The 19926-nt window shown below is 32.9% G+C and overlaps 1 pseudogene; it reads right to left on the bottom strand.

The window, feature by feature from the left end:
- Positions 1–584: 584 nt before the first annotated feature.
- Positions 585–19926, bottom strand: part of LOC105992131 — a 78121-nt pseudogene continuing 58779 nt past the window's right edge.

Here is a 19926-nt window from a genome sequence, read left to right as displayed (position 1 = left end):
ACCATCTAATAATTTAATGAATGACAGAGCTGAGAAAGTTTATGACATTTCTATGCAGAGCTGAAACTAAACCACCCCCTATATGCAACATTTTATCCCCTTCTTATAATGATCTCATCTGAAGGTACACAAAATTATTTTACTGTGTTACCATAAAAATATCAATTCTACTGCTTCCAGTATGGGAGCAATAATTGTTTTTATGACATTAGGTAAAATTACTTGTAAAAACTGTCACAATCTTAAAATCACAATTCCAGAATCAGTATAGTAATGCCTAGAACAGATAAAGAAAGTCCAAGGACATTATGGGCTTTGCTATAGCAAACAAATGAAAAGCAGATTGATTTTAGACTGTAGGTCTATACAAATAAATAAGTAACAAAAAATCCCATACATTTTCCTCTGTGTATGCTTAATTTCTTACACAAAAAACAAAAACATCCACTTCAAGAATAAACTCCTTAGAAATGTCCAAGAGATGATAATCAACCCCTAAGTTTTATGCACATTTTTTTCCTACTTCGGTCAATTTCCAACATATTTAAGCAGGAAAATCTTGTTAATGTGAGTATATGAGTCTCTTAAGTGTTCAGAGCTCTGCAAGGTAACAAATATCCCATTATGTTTTTAGTTTTCCATGTATTCCATGTCAGTTTCTTCTTTTTTCGAGCTGCTTGTGAATTTTCAGCTTCCTTTTTGGCTTCTACAAACTTTCAACAGGCAATTGCTTTAGCAATTTTTACATCAAGCTCATGAATAACTAGCTGCTTGCTGAGTTCTTCAGCCTTCTCAACATCCCACTCCTCCACAGCCTGGTCTATACTGTTTTCAAGACCTGACTTTTCAACTTTTTTTACCCCCCACAGGAGGTTCAAATCTATCATTGGCTCCAAAATACTGAGTAAGTTCCTTCCTCTGGGCTTCATTTGAGGACTGTTCACTATGAGATTATTTGTTATTCTTCCTGGAGTGTTTTCTTTTTTCCTCTGAATCTTGAGACTGAACTTTTCTGCTTAGAATGATTTTTATGCAGTTTTTGAAATTTATTCCACATATTTATGGGAATGCCGGAAGGGCACTCTTCATATTCATTTGCCTGGATCTGGGGCTTCTGGGCTAAATTCTGGAAAATCTGAGGCATCTGATTTACTACTGGTCCCGTCCTCTTTAACTTCTAGTAAGTTAAATTTAGAGTTCTCAGGAAAAACTTCGCCTTCAGAATTTGACTCAATATCACTTTCATTTCCTTTCTTCCACCATTAAGCGCTGCCTGATGGCCATCTCAGGCCCCCAACAACCTACATGAACATTCTTTTTTTAAAATGTTTTTTATTGTAAAAATAGTGTACAGAGGGGTTACAATTACATGAGTAAGTTAATGAGTACATTTCTTATGGAGCATTGTTACTTCCTCCTTTGTTTATCGCCTACCATAGCTTCCTGCCCCACCTCCCCAACTCCTCCCTCCCCCCACAAGTTGTAAAGTTCATTTTCAACATAGTGTCTAGTACATGTCATTGTTACAATGGGTAAACTTGTATCTTTATTTCAGCATTTTGTTATTTTCCTTCCCCTCCCCAAATTAGAAAAATGATTATACAAGATGCATACCATTCCTTATTCATTTTGTTTGGAGTAACTATTAAAAAAAGGAGTACTCTAACATTGTTCTTCCTTATGAAAATTGTTTTGGCCATACAAGTGCCTTGCATTTTTGTGCAAATGACTCAGTTTTTCAATTTCTTTGATTAGATCCAGCTGGTAATTTGACAAAGAATGTATTGAACTTGTAAATACATTTGCAAATATTGGCATTGTAATAATAACTTGTTCCTATAAATAAGTATGTAGTGCTTCCCCATACATTCAGATAATCTTTTTTTTTTTTGCTGTGCTGAGCATAGTGTAGTGTTCCTATATTGCTCTAAAAATTTTATACCTATATTTTTTCATATTTTGCAGTGCTGAGCATGGAACTCAGGGTTTCTAACATGCTAAAGAAATGCTCTACCAGAAAGCTGAATCTTTAGCCCAATATTTTAGTAACTTATTGTTATAAATAGAATTCTTCTTTAGTTTCTTTATGATTCTATCTGTGGATTATATTAGCTCCATTTTTCAGGTTTCTAATTTATTTCTAGCTTTGAGAAATTTATTATCATATAATGAATTTCCTTTTAGTAATTTTATTATAAGTAGGTATTCATATTATGTTGTCTGTTTTCCCAATAATAATATGGATTGTGTGCTGGGTTAACCATATAGCCCTACACTAAATTCTACCTGATTAGTTTTCATGATTCTTTTATATCTGGCAGATATTTGCAATTTTTATAGCATGGAGTTGTATCTGTAGTCATAAGAAATGTCAGTCTATATTTTCTTGTTTTTTTCTTGTTATATATTGAGTATTTGCATCATTCCTAAACTAATGCGTACACATTCAATATAATGTGTTGATATTAAAAGTTGCTGTCTCGGGAGATCCTATGTTCTCATTGTGTCACCCTAAAGTTAACATAACAAATCATCATTTTCAATGCAATATTATGAAGAGATTGAGTCTTTGAAACAGACTAAGGTATGATTTTATAAGCCTTAAAAGCCCAAAGTGAGAAAGATACACTTTGTCTTGTTTTGAGTAACACTTGCTGAGAAAAGTAAGTTGGGAAGTGTTCCATCATTTTACATTTTTTGAAAGTTTATTAATATTCATCAACTGAGTCATTTGTGCCTATTTTTGTTTGTATAACATATTGTAATTAATAACTCATTCTCTTTACTCATTTTATCTGACTTTCCATTTATTCTTGAATATTTTTCTGTTACTCATATCTTTATACCAAACTTATTGATTCATCATTATCTGCATTTTTAATGCAACTGCTTGTTTTAGTCTTAATATTCTTTTGAGTAACTTCCTTCTGTAATATTAAGGTTTAATATCACTCTATCTTTAAGTGCTGGTAATTCGAGATCACACTCTTCCTCATTCTAGCTAGATTTTGCCAAGCTTGTTGACAGTTCTAAAGAAACAGCTTTTAGTTTTATTTTCTTATTGTAGAAGTTTTTATTACTAGTTTGAGCTAATTAATTTTCTTAGTGTAGGCAATAATAGTTATAAATTCCCTCACTAATAGATTAGACTGTGAGCCTTAAAAAAGATACACTGCACTTCTAAGCTTTATATTCAAATGGGAACTTATTCAGATATTAGCAATTTGAAGCCTAAGTATGTTGATATGTTCATTAGTATGTTAAGTCATTAGTCATGTTTCATATATGTATGACTCCATTTTTCATTTTCATATAACGTGTGTAATATGACATGTGCATATTTTGGAAACAGAAACATACATAAACGGATAATAATGTGAAGCAACACAGAGAAAATACCATGTGGAAACAAATGAGTACAGTGATGCATTTGAAAGACAAGGAATATCAAGGATTGCCAGAAAACTGCCTGAAACTAATAAAAGGCAGCAAAGAATAACCCAGTAGTTTACAGTGTAAGCTCATATCTGACATATTCATTTCAGACTTTCAAGCTTCAGAACTCAGAGACAATACATTTCTATTGTTTAAAGAACTCAATTTATGTGTTTATTTGCATACTAAAAAACTAAGAAACTTTTGAGCACTGTATAATTTCTCCCCAAAAGTAAAACATACTATGATTTCATTTTCATTTATGTCCTTGAAATAAAGTCCTTAGATTTTTATTGTTTAAACCAAGGGGTGCCTAGTAATACGTTGTTTAATTTTCAGGTATTTATAATTTTTTTCAATTTTTTGTCTTGTATTATTTTAAATTTAAATCTGGGTAATGTTTCAAGTATACATTGGGTACATAGGCATTGATATCTTATTTGGCTGTACATTTACTTACAAATTATTTAAAGGGATAGTCTTATAAACAAGTATATTTCACTTGGTGGATGGAAGAATTTATACATTCTAATATTTACAATTAACATACCTTGTTGTTTAAGACTTCTGTGTATTCGTCTTTGTGGTTCTACATTTTATTAAGCTTGAGGAATACACTTGCAGCTTACTGACATATATCTTGCATAGACTGTTTGAAACTCTGAGTTCACTATTCACCACAGTGAAACAAAAGCCAGGTCCAGAAAAACAAAGGGTATATGTATTCTTTTATATGTGAAACATTCAAATACAAATTTCCTAGGTAAACACATACAAGGACACTCCCCCAAACCCACCCCTATCCCTCACCCACACCCACCCCCCCCCACACATACACACACAACCAACCTGATTAAATTATGGTATACCTTTTGTAACTCTAGAAATATTTTGTCTTAAAGTCTATTGGGTCTGATATAAATGTAGGAACTGCAGCTGTCTTTTGGCTATTACTTGTATGACATACTTTATTTTTTTTTACATCCTTTTACTTTTAACCTAGTTTTACTTGAATACAAAATTTGTCTTTCAAGATGTTTTATAAATATATCTGTATTTTTATTTTCCTATTAATCTATTCACCAGCATTTTCCTTTTAGTTGGAGTATTTAACCCATATATATTTGATATTATTACAAGTTCAGGTTAATGTGTATATTTGCTATTGATTTTTAAGTCATATAATTTTTTCTCCTTCATTACTAATTTCATTTACCTTAAGTCAATATTGTTAAATATGCATAAATGCTCTCATTTTCTTTGCTATATTTTTTAGTTATTTTCTTTGTAGTTTCCTTCAATATCGTAATAAAAATTTAACATGACATTCTGATTTTACATTGTTATCTAAAATTTTGGCTCGATAGTGACTAAATTTCTTTTTGCCAGTCCTGGGGGTTGAACTCAGAACCTGGGATCTGTCCTTGAGCCTCTCTTTTTAAGGCCAGTGCTCTATCCTTTGAGCCACAGCACCACTTCCAGTTTTTTCTGTTTATGTGGTACTGAGGAATCGAGCCCAGGGCTACATGATTGCTAGGCAGACACTCTACCACTGAGCCAAATTTCCATCCCAATAATAACTCAATTTTATTAATATATAGTAATTTGGATCATCGATAACTTTTTAATTATATAAGTCATGTGATTATACATTGTGTACATTGGCATCGTTATCTTATTTTGTTGTATGTTTGCTAATAAATTATTTAAAGGGATAGTTTTATAAGCAAATCTATTTATGCCATATTTTATATTAATTTCAATGTTTGTATTATGTGTTTATATTTCTTCATGTGAATCTTAAGATATTCTTTTAGTATATCTTAAGGGAATTTTTATAGTGATGAATTCTTTGTTTTCACTTTTCTGGGAAAATAATGAATTTATCAATCATTATTGAAGGATAATTTTCAGAACCAAAAAGTTCTTTATTGGCTATTTTCTTTTGGTCTTGCAATATGCTATTCCAATCCTTTCTAGTCCTCAGATTTTCTGATTATTTTGTTAATGTTGTTGAGCGTGCATTTTATTTGCTGAACTATTTCGCTTGCTACTTTGATGATTTCTTATTTTTCTTTCAATTGCTTGATTTGGGCCAAAGAATAATTGTCTATGTACTTATCTCATTTGCAGTGTTTGAAGTTTCTTGCTTATATGTAATATTTAGTTACCTTTTTAATCAAACTAAAATATTGTTTATTTGTTTAAATAAAATTTTAAACTTTAAATTTTCAATAAAAATTAAGGTTAAAATGTACTATATTTCATTTTTAAATCTTCTATTGTACACATTCATATACACAATGGTCTTCCATGGGTCTCTGAAGTCTGTTCAGTTTTCTTTTATAGTTTTTTTTTCTTAGACTGGATGATATCAGTGGGTCTATTTATGCTAGTTCTTCTTTGTCAACTCAAATCTCTGCTCATTTTCATCAAAAAAAACTTCATTCAAATTTCTATAAATTTCAACTCATAGAATTCTATGTAACATGTAAATATTCTCAATTAATATTCTACTAAAATATAAAATACATTTGAGATTAATTTCAATTCTGCTGACAATAAGTTCCATGACAAAGAAAAATATTAGAAACAGAGGAATTGGCCTAAAATTTAATGAAGTCTGTTAGAAACTACAGAAAAGTAGCAAATATATTTTCCAGTAAAATGCATAATTATCAAAACAAAAAAAAACTTACTAGTGAGTCTGTATAGTAGTTTTGGCATGAAAGAAGAAAGTATCAGTAAATAAATCAATAGAAATGTTATCATCTCAATAACAGGGAAACAAAGAATGAAGAAAATTTAATAGAGCCTAAGAGTTATTTGAGGATTTCAAAATAGACATAATGGTAATATCATAAGATCAGGATAAAAATAAATAAGGACTATATTTATTTGAAGAAATAAATCATTGACAGCACTTTTATTTAGATGAAAACGTTAGCCTAAATATCAAAGAAACAAACAATATACAAGAAGGATAAACACAAAGAAAACAATATTTAGATAGAATAAAAATACTAAAAACCAGATTTTGATAAAATCTTTATATCAATAATATAAAACATGTTACTATGTAAAGAATGAACCTAGTGTGATTACTATTTATTTCTTCATAAAATATAGAAAACAGTGGGATGATGAGAAAATAAACCTGTCAACTAAGAATGTTAGATATTGCAAAATATTTTTAAGATGAACACAAAACAAAGAAAATTTCAGATAAAAGTGTGAGATTCAATTGGTAATATCCAGATTCATACTATGGCAAAGAAAAAAGTTGTAAGCAAGAAAATGACCACAGTTGGAAGCATGGATCCAGATGTATAAATATATACATAAGTAAATATTACAACATAATTAAAGGTGATATAAATATGTCTTTATTCATTCTTCTCTTAATTAAAAAAACATTTGTATAGTACAACGGTGATATTTATGCATATTTCCATGGATTTTAATCAGCATATCTAATTCCTTATATTTGTAAATACATGGCACAATAACTTATTTGAATTATCATCTCTATTTCTTCAAATCTTGTTTGGATTCCCTTTACTTGTGTATTGGTCTAGACTTTGCTTTCAAAAAGAAGTAGTGAAAATGCTATACTCAGTTTACCTTTTAAGGATGAACTCACACCTAAATTTCAAATGGTGGCTTTGATTGTTTATTGTGAGCAGAAAACTTTGCTCTTAATTATATCATTATTATATTTGAAAGTACTTAACCAAAATTTAAATACTTTTAAGTTTATGTAAATTTATCTATAATTTTTCCTTCAAGTTTTTTGCTTTGTCTCTTATAAAAAATTCTCACCAGATTCTGGTGGCCAATAATTTTAATCCTATCTATTCAGGAGGATGAGATCAGAGGCTGTGGTTCAAAACCAGCATGGACAAGAAAGTCCATGATACTATTATTATGATTAACCACCAGAAAACTGGAAGTGGTGCTGTAGCTGAAAGTGGTAGAGTACTAGCTATTGAAAGTGATAAAAGTTGAACCAACACTGTCAAATTTCAAAGGAAGCAAGTACTTGAAATGCATGGGGTAGGGTCAAGTGGAAACTGGTAAGAGGAGAATGGAGTCAAGAATTCAGTGAGCATTCTACAAAATTAAGAAGAGTGAGGAAAGTGGTGGGTAAGGGGGGGATGTGTGAGAATGTTGAAAAAGGTGACATTTTTCAAGATGCATTGAATTCATAAACTGCTTTTTTAAATTGGTAACATTTTACAGTTACTTTCCACTGATTAGAAATCAAATAAGAATTACAAAAATTGTAATAAAAATGTAAAACAGTTCAGATAATCCCTTTCTATTATACCATGCTACCCCAATCTTTCTTACCTATATGTACCATTTAGTATGTTTTTCCATATGGTTTTTGCAAGTTTCAGAGGTTTCAGTCCTGTAGCAAGTGAAAAAATGTTATACCTGAAGGGGGAACTGCCCCCAATGACACCTACTCCCTCCAACTGGGCCCTATTTCTTAACCATATAATCAGCTATGCTTTAAAAAAGAGATTCATGCAGTCATAAAGTTAGAGAACACATAAGCCAATTATGTGTCAACAGTAGCATTTGGTATTATACCATTAATTCATAAGTATTTTTAAAAGCCAATTCATAAAATCCATAATATTGACTTTTTCAAATTGCATGCTAATATATCATATCTTGAATTGGAAATGATACTTTAAATTTAAATGCGCTTAAATATACTTAAGAAATTTGCCCCTTTAGTTTTCATGAATAAGGAAGCTCATTAGTGTAGGTGAACAAACCAAGTAATGATGCACATATATAAAGGATATATTTAATTATTTTTTATTGGACAAAGGTAAAGTCAACCAAATCAGATGTACATATAGCTATCAAAGCACAGAAAAAGAGAGTGTAAACTTGCTCAAACACTTTGGAAAGTAGTATGGAGGTTCCTCAAAAGACTCCACATAGAGCTCCCCTATGACCCAGCAATCCCACTTTGGCATTTACCCAAATGATCAAAAACAAGGCCATACTAAAGCTACCAGCACAACTATGTTTATTGCAGCATTATTTACCATAGCTAAGATATAGAACCAACCCAGATGCCCCTCAGTAGATGAATGGATCAAGAAAATGTGGTATATATACACAATGGAATTCTATGCCTCCATCAGAAAGAATGACATTGTCCCATTTGTTAGGAAATGGAAAAATTTGGAAAAAAAATTATATTAAGTGAAGTAAGCCAGGCCCAAAGAAACATAGGTCCCATGGTTTCCCTTATATGCAATATCTAGTATATCTATGAGTCAAGCGGAAAAGGTCAGATAATGTGATGTTAGGAAAATGAACCCTTAGATATGTATTTTAATGTTTTTTTTTCTTTCATGCATTTGTTTCTAACGCATTTATAAGATTATCTCTTTGTTGCTTTGTATGTCCTTCCCCCACAGTATAACCCCTGCTTTCACTATATTTGATGTCAGTATAACTTGTGGAGAAGATGGGGAAAAACAAGTCGTTTAAGGATACAGGTGGACCTGTTCCAACAATGAGAAATACAAGTTGTCATGTCGAAAGCGAGCTTTACAACATTGGTGCGGGGAGGGGGGGGAGCGAGGGGGGGAGGATTGGGTGGGAGGTGGGGGAGGGAGGCTGGGAAGGGATGTGAAGCGTAAACAAAGGAGGAGGCTGCAATGCTTGATAAGAAATGTACGGATTATCCTGCCCATGTAATTGTATCCCTTCTGTACAGTATGTTCACAAAAAAATAAATTTAAATTAAAAAAAATAAAAAAAATAAGAATCCTTTGATAGGAATGTTTTTGAAAGAAATGTCATTGTTTCAAATGATTTATTTTATTTCCAACTATAACAGAAATGACTTAAATTCAATTATTTCAAACATCTGATGCAAATAAGATTCAACTCCTTGAGTAATAATTTCTGAATCCATCACTAGCTATACTGAAAATAGTATTAAAATATTTCACAGCCTTTGCAATGTCTAAAATGTTGGTGCTAAAATAAAATCATGTGCTCATATCTTATGTTTGTTGAATTGATTGCCATTTATGTCTTTTTTGTCATTCATTTCTCAAACATAATATGCAAATAGTTTGAAAAAGTCACTGATTATGGCGTGTTCATGATATGTATGACAATTTTCAAGTTGTAAGTGTATCATTTCCTTTAATTTTAAGTAACATGCCTAGGCCACATAATAGATGATATTCACAGACTTTTAGTTCCAGTTTGTGTCACTCCTAAGCTAATATTCTGTTGAGAAAACATGGAAAAATATACTAGTTGATGGTCAATGTGATCTTCCTCCTTCAGAAATGTCACATTACTATATGCAGATTATCCAAATAAAATTAACAGTAATTTAACTTGAGTTTTTCCAATATTCTCCACTACTATTCATGTGGATTACTAAGAACTGATGGAGGACTTTTTTAAAAGTATGCTAAGAATGTAGAAATAAATTGCTATTATGAAACTGAACAAAAATCAATACCTTAGTAAGAAAGAGAATAGCATTTGAATAGTGGTGTATGGGTCTTGTATCAATGAAGGACATTTGACAATTTCTTCAACACTTTTTAGCTTTGTCCTTAGGAACTGTCAAACTATCTTTATACAAAGGGATGACGTACTGCTATTTCTGTTACACAGATTCTTCACTGAATGAATAGAAATACTAATAAGAGTTGCATATTCATATCACAAAATAATGTATGAAATTATTACCATATGGATTAGAAAGAATAAAACTCAGGGAAAAAAAGACATTATAGCTGAGGTCCATCAAACAAAGTAAGAGGCTCAAGGGAGTTGATTTAATGTTAATTTAAAAGTAGCACATATGTCAGTCTCTTCTGTGTTTAACCTTTTCCTTTTAATTTGTTAGAGGATGTATATCTCTTGATGTCAAATCATTGAAATGTGGAATATAGTTACAAATTTGTAAAAATATTCCTAAATCATAAAATATTAAATTAGAATGGAAGTTGATTAAAAATTAAGAGAAATTACTGGGTGCTGGTGGCTCACGCCTGTAATCCTCATTACTCAGGAGGCTGATATCTGAGGACTGCGGTTCAAAGCCAACCTAGGCAAAAAGAACCAATTAACTACCAGAAAACTGGAAGTGGTACTGTGGCTTAAGTGGTAGAGTGCTAGCCTTGAGCTGAAGAGTTTAGGGGCAGCCCCCAGGCCCAGAGTTCAAGCACCATGACTGATAAAAAAAAAAAATGAGAAATGCAAACCAGTTAAGATTTTTAAATGTTTGTTTGTTCCACATCTTGTCTTACTCCATATTTTTGTAGGAGTTGGTCTACTAGTTCTAGAGTTGAATTAAATCCTTATTTGGAGTGCCTTGTATTTTTTAAGTTGTCTTCTCTGTGTTCACCCGTTATAAAAACTTTTCTGTGTTCATTCTGCCTTGTTTCTTTGCACAAATGCTCCTCATTCTTTAAGATCTGTATCAAATGTCATTTCATTCAAGAAGGTTCCTTTGAGCTTTCCCAATTGGAAGTGATCAGTCTTTCTTTTGTATTTCTGTAGCACTTAAATCCCCCTTTCAGTGTCAAAAGCTTTGGAAATCAAACTATCACATGTTAAAGTTCTGGAAATGGATTTTAAAAAATGCTACTTAAGCTATATGTTCCATGATGTGGGGTTGCTGGAGTATCATTTTTTTACTTAAACAAAAGTCTTAATTATTATAACTGATCTATATATTCTGGAATTGAACTCAATCTGATGGCCTCTGCTGACAACTTACCATTGTACTGTCATCTGCTATAACATGCCATTGGCATTCTATAGAGTATTTTATGCACATTTAACATTTGTAAATAATGGAGCCTATGAAGGTTTCCTTTGCTCTGTTATCTATTATCTTTTACTTCATTTTATTTCAATAGATATACTATCAGGTTTTACCAAAACATAAGGTTATCTGTCTTGAGACTACATATGCAGACTTTCCTAGTAGCTTGATATGGTTATGTGACTGATATTTTATCAGTGTTTTGTGATCCAAAACGCTGTGTTCACTGCTGTGTCATTTTCTTAAAAGAAAACTTTTTACTAACCCACCACAGATCTCCTTTTTTGTTATTACTTATTAATTATGCAAATAAAGTGTTTGATTGTGACAGTTCTATACATATATACATTTTACTTTTTATCATATTCACCTTGTCTATTACCATTTCTTAAAACACTTCCCTCTCTTTTCCCTATCTCAATCCTCTCCTGTTCTTATAATACCCCTTTTCCCCTCTAGATTTCACATATGAGAGAAAACATTGGAAACTTCTCTTGGTAAGAGTGGGTTAGTCCCCTTTAGTTCCATCTACTTTTCTGTGAAGGACACAATTTCATTTTCCTTTATTTCTGAAAAATGTACCATTTTATAGATTTACAGGCACCTAAGCTGATTAGATATCTTGGCTATTATTGTGAATATTGCTGCAGTAAACATGAATGTACAGGTACCTCTATGACATACTATTTTATATTCCTTCAGGTAATTACCCAGGAGTAAAGCAGGATGGCTGCATTATTTGGAAGTTGCACTTCTAGATTTTTATTATATTTTTTTCTTTAGTAAAAACTCCATAGTGACTGAAATACTTTACATTCCTACCAGCATAGAGTTAGTCCCATCCCTACCTTTCAACTCCTTGCATATATTTCTTCTTGTTTGTGTTTTTGGTGACAGCCATTCTGAGCATTGTGAGGTAGAATCTAAATCTAGATTTGAGTTGCATTTTTCTTCTCAGTCCTCTTTTATTTTGTCCAGCTGGTTAGCAAGGCCTCAAATTCTGCAGACAAAGAAAATACTTGGGATATGTAGTGCCAAAAATAGAATGTCTCTCTCTCTATGTGTGTGTATGTGTATATATATATATATATATGTATATATATATAATATTATAGATCAAAGGGGCTTGTCTTCTATGCCTATGAAGATGTCAGAAAAATAAATTTCCTTATTTTATTTTTGCATGCTTTTCACCATAATAACAGCATAGTTTGAGATAAACAATAATCACCTTTGCAATTTTTCTTTCCACACTTTCAGTTACACTCAGCCAATCACAGTCTAAAGTTGTTAAATCGAAAACTGAAGAAATAATTCATAAGTTATAAGTTGTATGATATTTTAAGTACCAAATTGAAACCTCACACCTATTTCCTCTATCTGAGGATGTGAATCCTCCCTTTGTCCTACATGCTGACAACATGCATAGTTGTTTAGTTGTCTCTCAGTAGTTATCTTCTTGTTTATTAGACAAATTGTCACAATATCCCAAAGTTGTGTTAAAGTAACTTTTTGAATTTGTTGCCCCAATACACAAAATTATTATATAAAAAGAGTAAGTACCAAGCTATGAAATACGGAAGGCTAGATTAACTCTAGCACTATATGGCTGACTTGCAGGACCTGTAAAGGAAGAGATTACAGCCCATAGATCCTAAAGAATACAAAATTTTCTATTATCAGAACAACTTGTGTTCCATTTTCATAATTTTGTATAGAAATTTCCAGAAGTGAAGTTTAGAATTCTTCTTTTGAATAAGATTTTAAATAATTTGCACTACTCCTATGGTTACATGAATAGATTTGGTCAAGGACATAACTTCCTCTGAAACATCTGTGACTCGGTGCTGTCCCTGAGTTAAGCTTAAGGCTAGCACTGTCCATCTGAGCCACAATGTCACTTCTGGTTTTCTAGTAGTTAATTGGAGATAAGAGTCTCACGGAGTTTCCTGCCCGGGCTGGCTTTAAACCGAGATCCTCAGATCTCAGCCTCCTATGTAGCTAGAGTTAAAGGCTTGAACCACCAGTGCCCGGCTTGAAACATCTTGGAACATCTACCAATCCTGTTTACACCTTAATGTACTAAACATAAAGGTAATTATATTCCCCTCAAAATTAGCTATGTAGACTATATGTATCTTCATCCACATCATCTTAAAAGTGTTGAAGTCTGTTTAAAGAAAGATATTCCAATCCAAAATACCAGGAATTAGGGGGTGTTACTTGATAGAAAAGCATGTGTTTAGCATTTTAAAGTCCATGAGTTCAATACTCAGCACCACATAAATAACAATTGTTTTAGAAAAACGTGTAACATTCTGACACTCAACTTAAGCACTTCTACCCATTCTAATCTTCTGAAAAGTCATATTAACAGATGCTATCTTGTTTTAGAGTATATATGGGGATACACCAAAGGATTACTCAATACATTAAAGTCCTGAACTTAGCCTAGTGTATTAGGCAGAGTTTCATGGCTCTGATTAACCTAGAATATATCTTATTCACAGCTTTAGATGATTGTGATCTTTATTATGAGCATTTCTATTGGAGCAGTGTATTAAGAGAGAATGCGAGTCAGAGAAAGACAGAAATAATGAGAGAATCTGATTACATCCCTGTAGTGCTTGTAGAAGGAATATCTTGATCTGCACTGCAAAGTGAATAGGTTTTCAGCGTAGCATTTTATTTTCTGAAAATGATGAAACTTTGCAATACATCTCAAAAGCATTTCTCAATGAAAAAGTACAAATAATTTTTAAGTGGGAGAAATCTAAGGCTTGACTCTGGGACGCCCATTTGTCACGTTTTTGCAGAAAAAGTTCTTTTTGTTGAATTATTTTCCTCTCATATGTAGTTAATCAATTTTCAATTTAACATGCCCTTGAATCTTATTAGACAAAGGAAACGGATAACTGGTTTGTAGTTTGTTGTTCTTGAAACTTAAGTTGTAGTTCCTTTGGATAATTTCCATTTCTTGATGTCTTTTTAGGTTACGAAAGTATCATCATTATTATTTCAAGCACATAACAAATATAGCATCTATACAAATGTCAAACTGCATTAATTTCTAAATGTATATTACACAATTCTTTGTGACCCAAGATGTTTCAAATATTTTTGGTAATGACCACTCATAGTCATTAAACATTTTCTGTATGACTGGTACAATCCAGATGATTTTACATATATTATCATATATTGTCTTTATTTTTCAAGATTCTGTTAAAGAAAGAGAACAGTAGAAGTTACTGATGTAGCAAGGTCAAAGGTCTATACAGAGAGAGAGAATTTGAGCTACAAACCATGGTGTTTTTTATGTCATCCATAGCTGACAAAAATACTGGACAGCACAAATAGCCTTGACCTTTATATTGACTTGTAGTAGTCATTTTCCTGAAGAGAAAAGATATAACCCAAATTCATGGCTATTCATAATTACTTACGATAATTTATATGGTATGATTTTAGCAAGTATAAAGGAATGCTTCTTACTAAATCCTCTCTCTTTTATAATTATTTTCAAGAAACTTGAGTATCTGATGTTCTATAATTTAATGTACAAGCCTTATTTAAGGGAAATAACCAAATTGGAAACAATAACTATTAGGTCAATGCTGTCCAAAATATGTTTTATATTGATGTATTTAATTTTCACAAGAACACTTTAATAGATATTTTATTAGCGCTACTTAAAGAAGGAAGAATTAAGGTTATAAAGTTTACCCTATATTTTTTCTTATCCTAAAAAGTAAGATTTGAATGTAGAACTGTGAGATTCAAAAGAATTTATTCTTTGAACTATATCAATCATTGCCCTAGTTATAATAAAAGTTATAATAAAAATTCTTCTAGTGGAATAGATAGGGATAAAGTGACACAAAAAGGAAAGACCAGAAACATATGCAAGAAATGTTAATAACCATGTTTGAAAAATTCTGGTTTTCTCCACTGATTTTAAATAATTTTCTATGCATTCTAAAGTTTTTACAATGAATGGATATTTCATGTTATAAAACATACAAGTTTTCATCCTGTATTTTATAGTGTTATTAGCCATTTTGATGCATAAAGAATAAGACTTTTGACAAAATGCAGCAGTTTTCAGTTACCTTCCATGAAGTTTTAAATTGTATACATGAGCTGCTCCATTAAAAGGCCAAAAAAATTCATTATATATACTAAAAATTAAGAAAAGTGAGGGAAGGGGTGGGATGGGAAGTGTGGTGAGAATGTTGAAAAGGGGTACACTGATCAAGATGTACTGTATACATAAACTGCTTTATTGAATGGTAACTCCTTTGTACAACTAGTTAAAGATAATAAAAAATATACAAAAATATTCTATAAAGTGGAATTGAAAGGCTAAGAGAGAAGGGCAAGTGAGAGGGCCTTATGGTTCAAGCTATTTTTTCTTGTAAAAAAAAACCCTTAGAATTAGTAATTATATTTATGTTGGAATATATAAAATATTTTAGATAAATAAAACAGTTCAGCTACATTCAAAAGATATAACATAATAAGATTTTTAATCTTGGTATTGCAATAATCAATTCACGGAAATGAATGAACTCAGGGCTGGAGGCAGGACTCAGCAAAACAGTGGCAGCCTATTAAGTGTGAGTCCCTGAGTTCAAAACCCAGCATCATGAAATAATACTAAAAAATTTAGAAAAGGGTGTCCTTACCTTAATAGCTTCATATATATATATATATATATATATATATATATATATATATATGTAGTATATGTATTATTTATTATATATATATGGAGAGTCATTCAACCATAAAAATGAATAAACTATGATATTTGCAGCAAAATATGTGGAACTAGAAATCATTATATTGAGCAACATAAGCCACATTCAGCAATTTAAATACTACATGCTTTTTCATATGTAAAATCTACACTTGAAATAAAATATGGCTTGTAAGTAAAAGGAAGATTCTTTATGGGAGCAGTGGAAGAGGTGAAAGGAGAAGGTGCTGGAGGCTAAAGTATATTCTATGCTTGCATGAAAAAGGAGTAACAAAATTCATTAAAATTATAATAATGGTTGAATAATAGGGAAATTGAATGAATCTGATCAAAGCAGGTATATTTATGTATGATAAATCATCAGGAAATTTCCTCTACTAACCATGAAATTAGTGAGTGCCAATGCTGCTAATTTGTGTTCCAAACCTTGAAACAACTTTCCTAAAACAAATGACTTTTTGTTAACTTCTCCTGTTCCAAATAAAAGACAAGGGCATCCCCCAAAATCTTTAGATATATCACCAAGAAAATTTGGAATCTAGATTGAGAATCTTAATTATATAATTTTTTGTGTATCTTGGGACGTAAAACCAAAGACTGGAACTGTTTAGGAAGATGGTGGAGGAGAAGCTGGAGGCTAAACAAGCTCTTGCATAGAAAGCAGTTTTAGAGTTCCAGTGAAAAGTCCTAAGCCAAGGAATCACACCAAGTGTGCCATCACAGGACAGAGAGTTAGGCCAGAGAGGGAAAATCCAGGCAAAGAGACAGATTTGAGCTCTTTCCAGCAGCTGCCACCACTGGGGGCAGCAACCACAGCCACCATACCTGAATCACAGAGATTCCAGGACGAAGGAGTCAGATGCAGCAGGCGAGCAGATTCTACTCAACACCAGCAAGAACCTACAAGGAGCAGACATCTTCACCCTACAGTTCACAGACCAGAGACGACCCAGGAACCAAGACTTGGCGTGAGTAGAAGCCTGACATCCTCACTCCTTCTCAGGGAGCAGAGAAGGGAAGGCCACCCGTCCCCCCCCCCAAGTACCGGAGATCTCCATCTTGGATACTGACAAAGCTCGGTGGAGCCCCTAGCTCCAACTCAGGCCTTGGAATAAAACTAGAGTCATTTAGCAGGTCACAAGTACATAACCAGACCTGCCAGACTCAGCTCCACCCAGGGAAAAGTCACCCAGCTCGGGCAACAGCCCTAGGAGTGGCTTTCTTCACTGGGTAATCAGAGCCAGAGGCTGCCCCTCCCTTTAGCAGCCTTGACAATCAATTGAAATTCAGTAAACATAAACCCTGAGAGTGGCTCCAGGCTGGGATCTGTGAGTTTCTCACAAACTAGCCCCCAGGAAAAACTACTGTTTCCTGAACGGCCTCAACTCTACCCAGAACCTAGCCTCATCACAGCATCTCCAAACTTGAGGAAAAAGCCACCTCCTTCGTTTGTGAAACTAAAAGCAGATCTCCCTCCCATTGAACTAACCTGGGACGAGGATCACAAAATCCTGGGTAAAGCAGAGCATTTTTCTGCTTGTCCAAACAAACTGACTTAAGTTACCAACCAAGCCACAGGACCACAAGCAGACCAGAGACTCCAACAAGAGGCTGATTATAGACACAAGGGAGATACAGGATTTTTCCCAACCCTCCCCCCAAAAATCAAAGAAATTTTTTTTTCTTCTTCTTCTTTTTTATACTTTTATAAAAAAAAAATACTTTTATAAAAAAATTTCTTTTTTAAAACTATTTTTAATTTTTACCTTTTTTGAAAGAAATTGTTTTCTAGTAACTTTTTTCCTCTTATAATCTTTATTTTAGGGATACATGTGTCTGTGTGCATTTTCTCTCTTTTTTTAAAAAAACTTTTCTCTTTGTTTTTTGTTTAGCTCTACTGAACTTCTGATCTTTTTTCTTTCTTCGTTATCCTTTTCACCTTTTCTTCTCTTTCGTTCTTCTTTATGTGACTTAATTGTTGTTCTGCACATGCTCAGATAAACCCGTAGTCGATTAGACCCTATCCCCCATTGTGTACACACTTAATCCACAAATTTATTACTCAATTCAAAACCTCTGAGAGTTAAATTCCCTAATAACACTACTACCTCTTTATACCAATATAATATTTTAAGTATTTTTATTTTTAAGTTTTCCACATCTCCTTTACATCCATCCCCTTCTCTCTTTATATTCAAGTTCTTTGAATAGTTTGGTCTCGATTCTGCATAATGTTTTTAATTTTGACTTTTCTATTTTTTCTGGTCTCTTTTTTTCCCTTTCTCTAGCTTCTTTTATTCTCTCTCTCTACTTTCATCCTATCCAACCTATTTCCTGCTTTGTGATTAGGACTTAGTTAAGTTAAATCTCCCTGTACCTTCCCACATCACTCTATTCCTATTTTTTATCCACATCTCTCCCTAACCCTAATAATTTCTGCTCTTCCAAATTCTTCTTTGCGGTTCGTAGCCCATTAATACATAGTTGTTTGATGTTGAATAGAGGTATCTGTGGAACTGGATTGTATCTGCAGACTATTGACTGTGCAAATTCAGACTTTGGATGATGCTTGCCTTAAGTTAGTGTTCTAGCACAAAACTGGTGTTATTTTCATCCCAAATGGGCAGAGTAAGCCGGAAAACCACAAGAAAAATGGTAAGTCCGGGTATCTCCACTCCAACTCATGATAATCAGGGGACAGAACAGATAATGAACAATCCACAGGAGACTTCCCAAATAGCTCTACAAACACTGCTGGCAAACATGATAAATGAAAAGATTGAAAACATACAAAGGAATCTGTATGTGCATGAGAGGGAGAGAGAGGAGGCAATCCAAAAGTTTATACAGGAATATCATGAGCGTGAGGAAGCTACTCAAAAACTGATACAGGATTTGCCTGAGCAGTTTGAGAATACTCAAAGAGAAAGGCAGGAATTGTGTGAACAGGCTGAGAACACTCAAAGAGAACTACAGGAATGGCATGAACGGGAGGAAGCTAAGCAAAGAGTAATGCAGGAATTGAGGGAGCAGGAAGAGAATACACAAAGATTACTAAAGGCATTCATGGGATCCATTAACAAAGAGCTGAAAGAAGCCAGGGAGGCCACAAAGGGAATGCTGAATGGAACCCAACAGAAGGAATGGGAGTCCAAGGAAACCATAACCAATTAACTAAATGATTTGAAAATAAACACTGAACACCAAATTAAGGAAGTAAAGAAGTTCATACAAGAACTAAAACAAAGCTTCAACAAAGAATTTGAAGCCACCAAAGCTGACCAATTCGTAGGAAAAGAAATAAAAAACAAAGTAGAAAGTCTTGACAGCCAGTTAGATCATGCAGAAGATCGAATCTCAGGGATTGAAGACAGCCTAGATATTATAGAGAAAGAACATACAACCATCCAAGACAAGTCCAAGAAATATGATGGATCTATCCAACAATTGAAAGACATCATCAGAAGGCCTAATCTAAGGATAATGGGTGTAGAGGAGCACCTTGAAACAGAAGTTAATGGTTTAGGAAATTTGTTTAACAGGATCCTAGCAGAGAACTTCCCAAACCTGCAAAAAGATAGGCCTATTCAGATACAAGAAGCTTTTGGAACTCCAAATAGACCAGACCAGAATAGGATATCCCACTGTCACATTATAATCCACCCAGGATCAACTCAGACCAAGGAAAAGATCCTTAAAACTGTCAAGGAAAAAAAAGATTAATCAACTATAAAGGGAAATCAATTAGAATCACCTTAGATTTCTCTGCAGAGACAATCAAAGCAAGAAGAGCCTGGAATGATGTATGCCATGCCCTAAAAACAAACAACTATCAACCAAGAATACTGTACCCAGCTAAACTCTCCTTCATAACTGAAGGCCAAATAAAAACCTTGCA

The sequence above is a fragment of the Dipodomys ordii genome, unplaced genomic scaffold, assembly GCF_000151885.1.
Source record: "Dipodomys ordii isolate 6190 unplaced genomic scaffold, Dord_2.0 Scaffold80, whole genome shotgun sequence".
NCBI classification, from domain to species: domain Eukaryota; kingdom Metazoa; phylum Chordata; class Mammalia; order Rodentia; family Heteromyidae; genus Dipodomys; species Dipodomys ordii.
This window is presented reverse-complemented; position numbering and strand designations above follow the sequence as displayed.